The sequence below is a fragment of the Haliaeetus albicilla genome, chromosome Z (genome assembly GCF_947461875.1).
Source record: "Haliaeetus albicilla chromosome Z, bHalAlb1.1, whole genome shotgun sequence".
Taxonomy (NCBI): Eukaryota; Metazoa; Chordata; class Aves; order Accipitriformes; family Accipitridae; genus Haliaeetus; species Haliaeetus albicilla.
The window spans coordinates 54,440,912-54,454,292 of record NC_091516.1 but is presented as its reverse complement, the minus strand read 5'-3'; the positions used below and the strand labels follow the sequence as shown (position 1 = coordinate 54,454,292).

Here is a 13,381-nt window from a genome sequence, read left to right as displayed (position 1 = left end):
GAAATTCTGTCCCGTTCCTGTCCCCTGTCCCACGTCCCCACGTCCCCAAGCCCCCAGCATTTGCCCACATGCAAAACAGATTTAAAATAAGTAAATTAATGAATTAAAATATAAAGCAAACAAACAAACTGACATATGCTTCTGGCACACTTTTAGTTTCAGATGAGTTCTAAAATTCCAGATTGAATGCAGCTTCTTTTCCAGAAAATCTCTAGCTATGCTGGTTTATAACTGATATTTTATCATTAGTAACAGCTGCCAGGATGTGAATTTTCATATGCCCCGAAAGGTGCATTTTCATTTTTTTGAAGGTTAATAAGAGGTGTTTTTTCTCTTCAATCTTCATGCTCTTTCATTAAAGGCTATGAAAACCTCTAGCCTGAGAGACCATATGGAACATATTTAAAACAATGGTGAACAGTCTCTTCCTCATGGTACTATTCTGCATTTTTAATTTGCAAAATGGAGTATCACTAGTGTGTCTCTCTGAAAGCAGTATCTATTTTAAAAAATTGGATCTTTGTCTTTTTAATCCTTTTCTATCTTTGGTGACACACTGATGTTGGACATCCCATCAGGATGGAGTTAAATGCTTTCCCTACAAAGTGGAGGAGAAATACTGTATTTCTTTACTTAAGTATATTTAATGGAGAATATTTGTGGATCCATCTTGTTCAGCAGGGTAGGCTAATTCTGAAGCAGACTGGAATTTTCACTTCTGGGGTAAGCAATGCTTTTCTCCATTGTTTTTTTTTTCTGTTTTCTGTGATTCTTTTTATTCTATCTATTTGTCATCAAAGTCATTTGTCTGAAGAACAGCATTGTCCTTTATTCCCCTCGTTCAACTGGAGTTCATTGTCAGATCTTAACCTGCTATCCCACTGTCACAACAGCTTCTATTACTATTTCTGCAAACACAGTGTTCTTGCACCAAATCAGTAATGCACAGGCTCATGCCTCAGGAGGGGCTGCCTCACTCAGTGCCACTGCCTGGGACAGTTGATTGCTGCGGGCAGTGAAGTTACCGTGACCTTGCTGTGTACCTTGCCAAGGCCAGCCACCGGAATGCTGCTGCTGCCTGGTGAGTTGGCTTCCACTGGCAAGCAGGAATATTTGCTCTCATTTACAGTAGTTGCTGTCACAATCCCTTGCATCACTTCCAGTGGCAGCACATAGGTTAAATACTCAACTAATAATAAAAACATGCAAAGCAGAAAATCTGCATGCATTTCAGTCATTTACTAGTAATTGTGTTGCAAAGATTTTTCACCTCTTTCAAAAGCAAGTTGAAATAAGCTCTTTTTTAGGAGTTGCTGAATATTACAAATTCAGAACATGTATGATGGTCCCAATAATGGAATGATTCAGATGACAACTCAAACTCATGGTTTATGGAAATTATTTGTGTTACCAGCGACTGTGTGCACAAGTGTGAGAAAAAGCGCAATACCTTTGTTACAGGGCAGGGAAATATACACAGGAATTGGAGGGACAGGAATGCCTAAGAAAGTCCACAAGGTTATTATCCAGATCTTGGCCTTGAAAGTTTGTATTTCTTAACAGAAACCAACAGCAAAGAGCTTTCATAAAGATTTCTATTATGACAGCTGCTATGCTTGTGGTTTCATTTTGTGAAGCCTTGCCGTTTTGAACAATACCTTATTTTTCGGTTCTCAAAGTGTTACTCAACAGTGGATATTTAAGGAGTTGTTCAGCTTTTTGTATGAACTGTGCCATTCCCAGAGGAGAAGAGTTGGCTGATATATCAACACCGTATGTATTACTCCTGCTGATTCATTAGATCTAAAATAGTTCAGATGTTGGAGTAACTCTTCTCATTGCTAAGGGGTGTATGTTCCAGAACCTAGTCTGATAGGGAATCTTCTGGAAACTTTGATATATATTTTGGGGGTTGCTTAGTAGAGTCCTCTAACCTTTTCCCATTTTCTGTGTTTAAAAAAAAAAAGCCACACACTTTTTAAAATTAATTACCAGAGTCAGATTTCTCCCCCCTGCCCCAAGTTATTCAATACCTGTTATTTTTGTTACTCTTATTCTTGTTTAGTAATCAGATTCAAGAGTTGCTAAATCATATATTGAAAACAATTCTTTTCTTTTCATCCTGGGGGCTGGTGGCATAGCATTTACTTGTTTTCATAGCAGAATAATAAACTGTAGAAACTAAGGCCATGGTACTTCAGTGTATTTACTGCCACAACTTTTATGGCTACATATTTGAATGTTGATGCTAATTATGTGATACACTTTGGAATATTGAAAACAAAGTGTCACCGAAGGGAAAAATGAAAAGGTGGAGAACGAATCCGAAAGACATCTCCTAGCTGTGTGATACAGTTATATGCATCTTTACTCTAGCTAGATGGTTTACCTTTGCTGTTGCTACTAAGTGTTTGACCACAATCTCTACTCTGAGGACAATGAACCTTGTAATATTTGGTCTCTTTTCGAAGTCTACTCTCCTTGTTTTTTTTTCTTTTGTGTGTGTAAGAGTTATCTTTCGTCCTAAGAGTTTTTTATGACACTTCCTCTGACATTTAAAGAGTAATCTGACTCCCTACTTGTCATTGTATTGCAATCCTTATGTAAGCCAAGCTGGTTTTGTTGCTAATATAAATAAGCTTTCAATTCCCTGAAATTCCTAGCATCCTTTTCCTCTTCTTGTGCCAACTTGAATCCTATTTCTTGCAAATGGACAACCAGATTTGCATGTAGTAGTTCTGGTGAGGTCTTACTGGTACCCAGTGTTGTGGCCTGCAAAGTGTTCCAGCAATTTAGTAGCTGGGTTCCTGCTCTTGTCCTGATGAGTCCTTCTCTCTAAAGTAGGAAAACTTGCATCATCTGTGTAGTCAGTGTTTGTCTTCCTATCCCCTAGCAATTTGAACCTATTATTTGTTTTCTTCTAAGTTTGGAAAAAAGAGCAGAGGTATCAAAGATAATTTCTTTCCTGCTTATTTTGAGTGCAGGACGTACTGCTCCCTGTAAATCCTTGACTAAATGAAAAGCTACAGAATGAGTTCACATAGTATCTGACAGAAAGAGTCCATATAAGAAAGCCTCAGTCTTACCTGGACCACACAAGTGTGTGCACACAGGCACAGAATCGATTAAGAACCATACTTAATTATTATCAGTACGTTATTTTTTCAAGTTTTAGTTTCTCTGCTTCTTCAAGAAAATTACTTATTCACTTAACAGTATGAAAGATCTGTTTTCCTCCTTTGATTGCCATACACGTTCTTCAAATATTTGGGTTGTTTTTCTGATCTGTCTTAAAGAAATGCCAAGTTCTTGCTATTCAAGTCCTGAACTCTTCAGTAAGTTTTCATTATTTTTATCTTACATGTTACTGTGTGGGAGCTGTAGTCCAACAGACCGTTTACATGTGCTTAACTTTGCATCTGTGATACTTCTGTTGTCTTCCGTGTAGTACTCAGGTATTTAAAAGTGATTGAATTTGTACACTCTATTGGACTGGAGCAGCCAGGATCAGAAGATAAAAAGTATTGCATCTGCCTCAAAGTTGCATGGGGATTTATGTTCCCATTTTACATTTTCTTAAATGGACAAAAGTTAATCCATTGATCACCTCAGTGAAGTAATGAGAATAATGACATACACTTTCTGGTTTTTGGTTTGGATTGTTTGGGGGTTTTTTTGGTACTCTTGTTGGTATTTAGGATGGTAATACTACTTCTATACCTGAAAGCAAGAGAGACTTGGATGCTAAATGTATATGCTTCAAAACAGTTTAGGGTCAGCTGAATTGTTAGTCTAAACAAATGACAATATTAAACAGATACATCCTTTGATAAATGCAGTTTACTAGCTGTTCTGTTAGAAGTGATGAACTGTTAAGACCTGTAGTTAATATACAATAGTATTACTGCAACAGAAACTGCATCTGTTGAGTCTTTGCACATTCTGGCACTTTTCAAGATGATCTTCTGAAAGTACACTAAGCATTTGCTGTATTTCCAAAAAATTGTCTCTGAGTTACATCTCTCTTCACAAATTTCCAGTTGTGTCTGAGACTGCATTGACTCACCAGCCCTACACAGACTCAGTTTTTCCCCCTGAAATTTCTGAATGAACAATACAGGTGACTTTTTTGTTTGGGCTTTTTTTTATCTTTTACTGTAATACATAGATCACTATGTAAAGTCCACTTTAAATATATTGAAAAACAGTCTAATTAAAGAAGTCAGGCTATTTAGTGAAATGAGATTGAAACTGTTTCCTTGAAGAATAGACAAAAGAAGTTATTTTTGGTCTTAGAAAAACAAGCAGTGCTTGAGGCTGGCAATTTTACAGAAGTGAAGTTTGTGAACAATAGTATTACAAGAATTCCTCTTACAAGATAAGCATTAAGACATGTTAGCTCATATGTCTTTCATGGTTATCATGCTTAGGGAATGTTTAAGCATAAATGTAAAATCAGTGTTTTAGATTTGCCATGGTGATAATGGTATCACAAGATCTGTGCCTTACTGTCTTACTGAGAGGAAAGTGGACTACAAGTATAGCCCAGTTCCAGAATTATTTTAGGTTTAAAAATACATACGATGTCCTCTAAATGTTTTTATTTTTTTATTCTCAACATTCCTTTGTATTCTTTTTTCTTAGCATTTTGTATATTTAAATGATATAAAAGATATTAAAAGCTGGATTGAGAAGCATAAATTCACCTTACTTTTATGAAGCTCTTACGTTCAAGAATAAAGCCTTTGTTTAATATCAATACAAATCAAGATCACTTTTTTCCTAATTCTAACACTAAAATTGGCTTTCACTCTGCTCTTCAGCAAGTTGTAGGTCCCATGATTCTCATGAGGTACTTTGTTTTATTTAAATCTGAACTGAGGCTAGAAGGAAAACTATAATTTAACTTTATTGTGTAATGTTATAAGAAGCTGAAGCAGACTAATTAGATGAAGTACTATTCATACTTGTTCCTGAAAAAGATACCTGTTTGGTTCTGAAGAGAAAGATACAATGGGTTGCAAATCCAAAGAAGTTTGCCCGTGTGGAAGGAATGGTGTGAATGATTGGTGTCTGTTATAATTTAACTTTTCCCTGGATTTTCTAAGAATGTTTTATGAGAAGGGCCATAGATACTGTGATTGACAAAATGAAAATGGAGGCGAGACAAGAACTACTAAAAATGTCCCCTGCCCAAGAGTGGAAATACTTCTTCTGTTCAGTCTGAATTCCTCTGGGTTCCCCTTTGCAGTTCTTCTGAGCAGCTGGAGAGGTGCATGGCTGATGGCAGCAGCCTTTGGCTGCAATCCTACTGCCTTGGAAAATGTCCAAGTTCATGGGATAAAACAGGAGGGGCAGTATTTCATAAATACAATGCTGTTCCTGCCTCAGTGAGCCTGAATGTCCCCTTCTGTACAAATCCTTACTCTTCCTTGTCCAATCAGCAACTCTCAAGCCTCCACGGAGTAAACTCACACACTGGGATTTTCATCTTTCTCCAAGCCACATGGTGCTGTGCGTTGCTATATACTGGAGTAGTTAACAATGAATCAAACCCTTTTGTGTGGAAGCTTTTTAATAAAGGTGAATTTTAGACTATGACTATCATGCAGGAATGGAATGACCGAATCTCCTGAGGATGACAGGAGACTGGTATAGAAATGTAGACAGGACAGTAGGGATGGCTGTAAATAGACAACTTTCCTTATTTCTTAGGAAGACGGTGTCATGCAAGTAAAAGAGAAGTACTCTTGGAGCAGAAAAAATTCCCCAAATTGGATGAAAGAACAAGGGATTAAGAAAAATAATAATTTCCTTAATGAATTACATTTTGATGAGATATTTTGCATTTTTATCAGTGTGGCTTGTATGACTTACAAAAGGACAGTAATCTTCATGAGAGATGAGGTTCAGTAAGCAGCAATATGTGTAATTTTTTTCTAGAATTGTGCCCCTTGTGCTGTCCAAGTAGAATACTGCTTTCCCTAATGCCATTTTATAATGGTAATTATAAAAGTTTTCTGGAAACTCTACAAAAGTTGTAGTTTGGATGAAACTACATATTTTACAGGAATTATTCTTTCTTATAAATCTCATTTGAAAGTTCAAGGATGCTGCATCCTGCTGAGCCATTGGGTGTTTCTATTTTCAGTACTTTGTGTGCTACTTGAGTCATATTGATTTCCAAATACTGTAAAACTGTAAAAAACAGGAAGAGTGTAATAACCTTATACAGTAGCTGAGATTTTTTTTTTCCTCTAATCAAAGTATTTATTAAAATTGAACAGGAATAGCTCAATGTAATAAAAAGCTGCATTTTCTCTGTTTGCAACCAAAGCTACTGTTTGAACTGATTCCAATTGTTTCAATTGTTCAAATGTAAGCTTTATCTGCTGTGGAGGAAAAGTAAGGGAGAAACTTTCTTTTAATGTCCTCTCAAAAGTAGAAATACAATTTGTGCAGGTCAGAAGAGATGAAGTCTAACAATAACAAATTGCTGAAGAAAGAATAATTTTCCTTGTGCCTGTGTTATCATTGCCCGATCCATTTATCTGTATTTCGTTACAATAATTAATATTCTGGAACACTAACTTGCTATAATTAAGCTACTTTTTGTTTCAGTTACCCTGAATGTTCTAAAATATGAAGCTTGTGGTTGTGAAATAGTGCTGGCAGTTCACCTTTACTTTTTTTTTTTTTTTTAAAGTGAGGATGCCTGCAATATTTTTACTTTTAAAGTAAGTTGAGAAATGTGGCAACAGTATTTTGTGCTTCTGATATATACAGGTACCACAATACTTCCCATTTGCTTTTGCAAAAAGCCCCAGAGTACCTGTTTGGTTCCCCTCTGGAGGTTTTAAGTTCTGAGACTTGATGGTTCCACGTAGCTGGTCACTTCCTAAGAGTGATCAACAGTCTGCCAGATTTCCTGCACAGACATTAACTAGTCTGGTGGAAATCATCCAGTAGGATTTATTTTTGTGCTCTTAAGAGACTTTATTCATTTCTTCCCCTCATATATGCCTGTGCCTTTCTCTGAAGGACGGGGAAAAATGTCAGTGGCAGAAGCCAGCACCATCAGTGTGCACCTCCCTTCCATAATGCAGAAAGCCTGCCTTCTGCTGGTTGCACAATCCCCACACCGAGGGGGGGAGCCGGGCTCACACGCAGTGCTCTGTGTTTTGGCTGACAGCATTTTACAAACATGCACTCAGCCTCTGTTTTTCGTGTACCCTGTTCAGGTACAGCTCGTACCCCTGAGTTGTGTGTGGTTAGACAGACCTTTCTGATGTAAAGATGTCCACCTGAAGGCACTGGCCATTAGCAGTTTAGGTCCTACAGACATATCCTTTATTACTACTGGTGAAATTCTTGGTTTAAAGAAGCAAGATAGCAGCGAGAAGGTTATATTTGTCGATATAAAGGCTTTATTGATCTGGGTGATGCAGGATGGTTTGGACCTTGTCCAAGCCTTGATAAGGTGACCGGGTTATTTCTGTAGTTCCTTGTGAACTTTAATGGTAGTGGCTTATATACAGGCAAATCTCAGTCTAACTTTAAGCATGAGCATTTGTTAAGCAATTTGTCCCAAACTGCATAATAAACTTGTAACAGCAGAATATGAAGTCAGAATTTGCCAAGGCCTAAGTCCTGCCTCTATCCATCTTCCTCTGGTACTGCTGGTTCCTGCTCTTTCATAACCTTTTAAATACAGCCTTGTTCCAAACTGGTCCTTTGCTGTTCTCGCATCCTCTGCTCTTCAGTTCCCCATACCTTTACTAAGGTTTGCCTTTCTGGGAAGATACCTCAGGAGTGTAAGCCAGGCTGTGCTGAGCAGCAGAGAAATGGGAGGATGATGTAAGGGCAATGAAAGGAGTAATTACAGCATTCTGTATTCAGAAGTATCTCCTCAAAGAATCCACATAAATGGATAGAAGGATTAGGCCTGTGAATTAAGGGCCTGCCAGGAAATTTGTTGCTTTGAAGACCAAGGAAATAAATGAATAAAAGCTTCACTAACATGGGGTTAAGATTATTCACTGGTGCTCTGTAGTTTTTGAGGATGTAGAGAATAGCTAATACAAAGCCTCTAGAAACAAGAAAGTGGATGATTTAATGTGTTCAGCTTCCACTGCGGGATTTAATTCTACTTTTCTGGAATGATGCCTCGCTGTATCTTCACATGCTTGTGCACAGCCTCTGCAGGTGCCCTGACAGATCTGGGCACAGAACACCTAAGCTCTATAGGGCAAAGCCCTAACACATCCTTCTTTCCTGGCAAAATTTGGAGTTTTAAATAGGTATGGCAAGTAGGGGCTTTTCCCAGCACTGGCTTACTCTTCACAAATTACACCAGACTTGCCTGGGGTTTCATTCTGAGATGCTCCTTTCACTTACCCCTCACTATACTTTCAGGATTCATTGTCATATATGCCAGTAGGCTATTAGTAATTCCATGACATGAAGGCATTTTTGTTCATCTCTAGGGAACCTTTGTAGCTGAATCATTCCCACACAATCAATTCAGTTCAGCCCTGAAAGGAGGCATTCTTAATTCCTTGGGATAAATATATACTCTTTTCAAATCACAAGATGCAGTTCTTCCAGGCTGCTCTCACTAACAACTCCACTGGTTGCCACACTGAGCGTTAACATAGTGAATGCAGCTGGAGTGTTTGCAAATATGTGCCGGAATGTAAATGTGTGAATACAGCATAAACAATAACACATTGTTCTAGTTCATTCACATATCTATTCATGTATCTTGTAGCAATTTTCAGGCCCCTGAGAACCATCATCTAGTCCTGCCTCTTGGCTGTCCTTCCTGTATGGGTTTTCTCAGATGGTAGCTTTCTTCAGGAGTTCATCCTTTTGCTCCAAAGAAATCAAAAGATGGACAACCTCTACTAATTGCAGAGGTTTTCCTATCTGTGAACCCTTGTCACTGAACCGTTCCCAGGGACTGTTGGCAGTTCCCTGACTTCATAACCAAGGTCATGTTGTGGGGGTGGTAAGTACATTATTTTTCGTTGCCTAAGGCACAGTCTAAAAGATCTGAGACACCACTGGCCCACTTGAACTGTGCTAACTAAGCTTTGGGACTTTCAAGACATATAAAGAGTGGGTTTTTTCCATATATTTTTCCATCTTCACTTTTCATAGGAAAACCTGGAGGAGGGCACTAGGATTCTTTGAATAAAGCTTTTAGGTCCAGGTATAAAATTGCTGAAGTTCTCTTGCTTCATTCCTGTGTACGTGGCTCAGCAAGTTCTTACAGGCTGTAATTCAGATGGAGAAGCATCTAGGAAGAAGGAGTTAGCACATGAGGTGCCTTAAGGGGAAATCTTAAAAGCAGCCAATTGAGGAAGAATACTTTTGTTGAACTTGAGTTTTGAGTACTCAGTAATACCAACGCAAGGGTTTGAATATTAACTTCTGGACTGCGTTTTTCCAGAGTCTCAAATATGCCCTTCCTCTGTTCATTTTCTGTATGTGATTGAGCTGTGTTTTGGGAGAGCCATAGTCTCTAAAGCTTTAATGTTTTGTATTACTTTATCCATGGTACTTTGCTGGCTTATTATGAAAACAACGCTTGCCAACGCTCTCTATTAACTTTCGTAGTTATCCTTACAAACAGTAATTGATCTTTTGGTGAATTTAAATGTCCTTCTTCAAAGGCATGCTGGGAGATATTTTTCTGTGGCTGAGTGATAATCTTCTTTATTATATTTACAACTTTTAACAAAGCTCTGGTTTCTCAGCTAATTAAATTGTGTGGGTTTTCTTTCTGTTTTTCTTTTGATAGAAGTATTTTCATCTTTAGTGCTTTTTCACCTCTTGAGATATTTTGAAAATTAAAATGATAATATGAAAAAGCCACAAGACATATGTTATCCAGTCTTGGTTTAGATATTTGTAATGGATTCTTGAGCCTCAAGTGAGAATATATCAAGAAAAGTTTAATTCACTTAACCAGAACGACAAAGGAAGTTTGTTCAGAATTATACTTCATTTTGACACAATTCTATTTACATTTTAAGAGAATTAACTCATGATCTATGTACTCATGAGTTAAGACTATGTTAACTTCCACTTCTTAATTCCATTTGCTGCATTTCCAAAACAACATTTTAAGAGCAGCTGTTGAGGGGTGCTACATTATGCTCCTATTCTGTTATTTCTGAATGCTGCAATATAGATTGCATTAGTAGAACTTATTTTATTTGAAATAGTGTCTGAATATATTATTTTTATGTGTGTTTCATAACATGTAATATTTATACATTCTTTTAAATCATTGGAATGATCTATATTGTCAAGCTGGGTCAAGTCAGCAGAAGGTTTTTCAAATTTGTTCTGGGATCCATGAAGAAATACATGCTACATTTTCTTCTTGAGCAGGTGGATTTTTTTTCTGTTGTTATGCAAAAAACCAAAAATGCACAGGAAACACTGTTTTTCCTAGTGCAAATGTGAGTTCTGTCTCACTAACTTCAATATTATTATAATGATCAGTTCTACATGGATTCACTAATCTGAATGCTTTCTTCAACAAAATGAACCAAACCGTTTTAATTAATAGGCTTTAGGACCTTTTCAGCATTCTGTCCTCAAAGCTGTAAAGTGGAAGGGTTTTGCTGTTGTTTTTTTTAATTAGGAAAATTATTTTTTTCTTAATCTTACAACACATTTCTCCTGTGAAATACTGTGCAGTGCCATTTTGTTCTGTTGATAAATGAAATATTCTAGAAATTTATTAGTTGAAGTCGTTTGGCTTTGTCAAGCTAAATACTTTGAACGTGTCAGTATGCTCTTTGTTCTCCTTGATGTTCAGTATTTTGAGGAGGGGCATGGCAACTAAGGCAGCCAAAAGTAGAGACAGTTTTGGGGGGGATTTTCCATGTTGGGCATGGCATCAAGCTTTTGGTTCAAGCAAGTGGAATGCTTGAATTTTAAGGGTTGAATTTTGATTTTTTTTGATGAATTATTGCAAGAGGTGACTAAACAGTAAAAGGATGAAGGGATTCCCTTTCTGGAAGCTGCATATGAGAAATGTAGGTAGAAGGTGGGAGCTTCACAAGTTGGAGCGAAGTCTGCTTTTGTTGGAACTGGGGGAATAAAACTTTTTTGGTGAGCAGCATTAGTGAGGGACAGCAAAAAGGTACACTGTATTGGAGGCAGGGTGCCAGAAAGTAGAGTGTTTGTATATGGGCAAAAACAGATTCATGAAGGCTGAACTATGATAGAAAAGAAGGGATGCAATATTGAAATGTTTGAGATAGGTTGCTCTTCATCACTACATTTGAGGTAAGTATGCTTGCTAAGGACAAGAATCCCTATGGTATAAATAAAAGTATGTTGTAATTAGAGAGGCAGAGGGTTCTTCGTGATGGCCCTGGACTCTACAGTTCAGAATAATAAATATGCTATTCCTGATCACAGGAACAGTGATATGGTGCAAAAGTTTTTCACACCTGTCTTACAGAGTGAGTTCTTTTACAACTAGGTAGAATTCATTGTTCTGCAACATTTCTTCTCTCCAGTGAGGCTAGGATTGAAAATACTCAAATGTCAAACCCCAAAAGAAATCAGTCTGAGGTCCAGTATCTGAATTCCTTCCAAAAGCAGTCTGAATGTTCCTTTTCAGTGTCTGAAGAGTGTAAGGTGGGACAAGCAGTGAAGAGACCACTGGTCCCATTGTGGTTTTTTTTTAATTCTGGGTGGTTAGTATATGAAGTCTGTCTTACGATACAGGCTCCGCATAGGCTGCTGAAAGCGCGAGACTGTATGGCTCGTGGGATAAGCAAGTGTACGTGAGTCTCAGGCACTGATTGTACTTTGTAGAGGGTATAGAAATCTACCGATGCAGACCATGCTGTGTCAGTGTGAACGTGCATGATGCTTTAGTAGTTGTATTTTTCCTTTTGTATTCTTAGAGAAAGAAGAAAGAATTTGTCCATTTTTACAGTCTCTATTCAGGAATATTTTTAGGAAAAATAAACTCTGTGATCAGCTGTCACCTAGGTAGTGTACAGGAGTGTTCTCAGCCATTTTATGGATTTAGAAGAAAAGGAACTGAAACTGAGGGAGACTTTGGATTTTAACACAGCCAAAATAATCAGCAGTTTTTAAGCCGGCATGTGCTTTTGAGCTGCTTTATTCAACTTGATAAATTATTCACAGATGACTGCAAATTCTAGCCAAATTGCTTATTTAAATGCATCATTACTGGACACCTCACCAGCTTCTCATCCATTTCAGTGCAGTATACTTCTACTTCATTTCAAAGCTTATTTTACTTAAGAAACCACTTTATTTTTCCTGGCTTACTGGCTGTACTCAGAAAATGATGATTTTACTACTCTTTTAAACCCATTTATATGTTGCTCACATTGCAACAGATACAATGTTTGACTATAAGGCTCTTTTTCTGCTTATCTGGTCCATTTTATGTGATAATACCTAAAGTAATCTGTTATTTAATGAATAGTTGTTTATTCATTGATTCTCTAGATTTTAGCCTTCAGATCTGGTTGCTGGCTATTTCATACAGAATGGCTTAGGATTTCTGGTTACAATATGTCATAGTATATATAATGCCTTTTGCTATTTAAATGTTTTAATTGCAGTGTAAGTAAAAGCAGCCTGGATTTGGTGTCCAAAACCAAATTTTAGGTGTCAGACTGGTTCCCTTGAGTGATACCACAGTTGTGGTTCAATCCACAGCACTGCAGAGTAGGAAATCAAGTCCTAATGAGGGGGTAGGGAAAAAAAAAAAAAGATTAACTTATTACTTCTTCTTTTATGTTATTTTTTTATACTTACAAAACCCACCAGCAACACAGATGAAAAACAGATACTTACCATGCTTTGTCCTTTGCAACAAATGACAGTTGTCTTTATCAAGCAGGCTGAGGACCGTAATAACTACAAAGTCTTGTTCAGGTCTAGCATTAGTTGTGGGAAAATCACATAGAGATAAGGATCTTGGTTTCTTGCCAAGGAACATATCAGACTCTGTGATAACCTGGATGACTTTGTACCCTACCCTGTATGACAGAGTAGCAGATGTTTGGCCAGCTGCCACCCAGAAGCAGTGGTAGCCTTGAGGGTCTGGCTGGCCACCAGGCAGCCTGTTGGCAAGATTTTGGAAGCCAAAGCTTCCAGCAGCCCCTGATGGTGCTGGTGTTAGACCTGGACCTCAGAAACCCCAATATCTTTGTCATTCAACAGCCACGGATGCCACTGGTTTGGAAATCCAAAACTGTCGCTGTCCTGGTACTTTCAATCTGCAGCAGCCCTCTGGACAGATTGGTGGAAGATGTGAGAACCTCATTAGCCTTGTGTCCTTGGCAGTCTTCAGGCCCAGGGAGGCAGGCAG

General features: G+C 37.9%; 1 protein-coding gene across 8 annotated transcripts in view; it reads left to right on the top strand.

Annotated features, from left to right (window-relative positions):
- Nucleotides 1-13,381, top strand: part of COMMD10 (COMM domain containing 10) — a 126,118-nt gene that overhangs the window by 73,481 nt on the left and 39,256 nt on the right. The window lies entirely within an intron of this gene.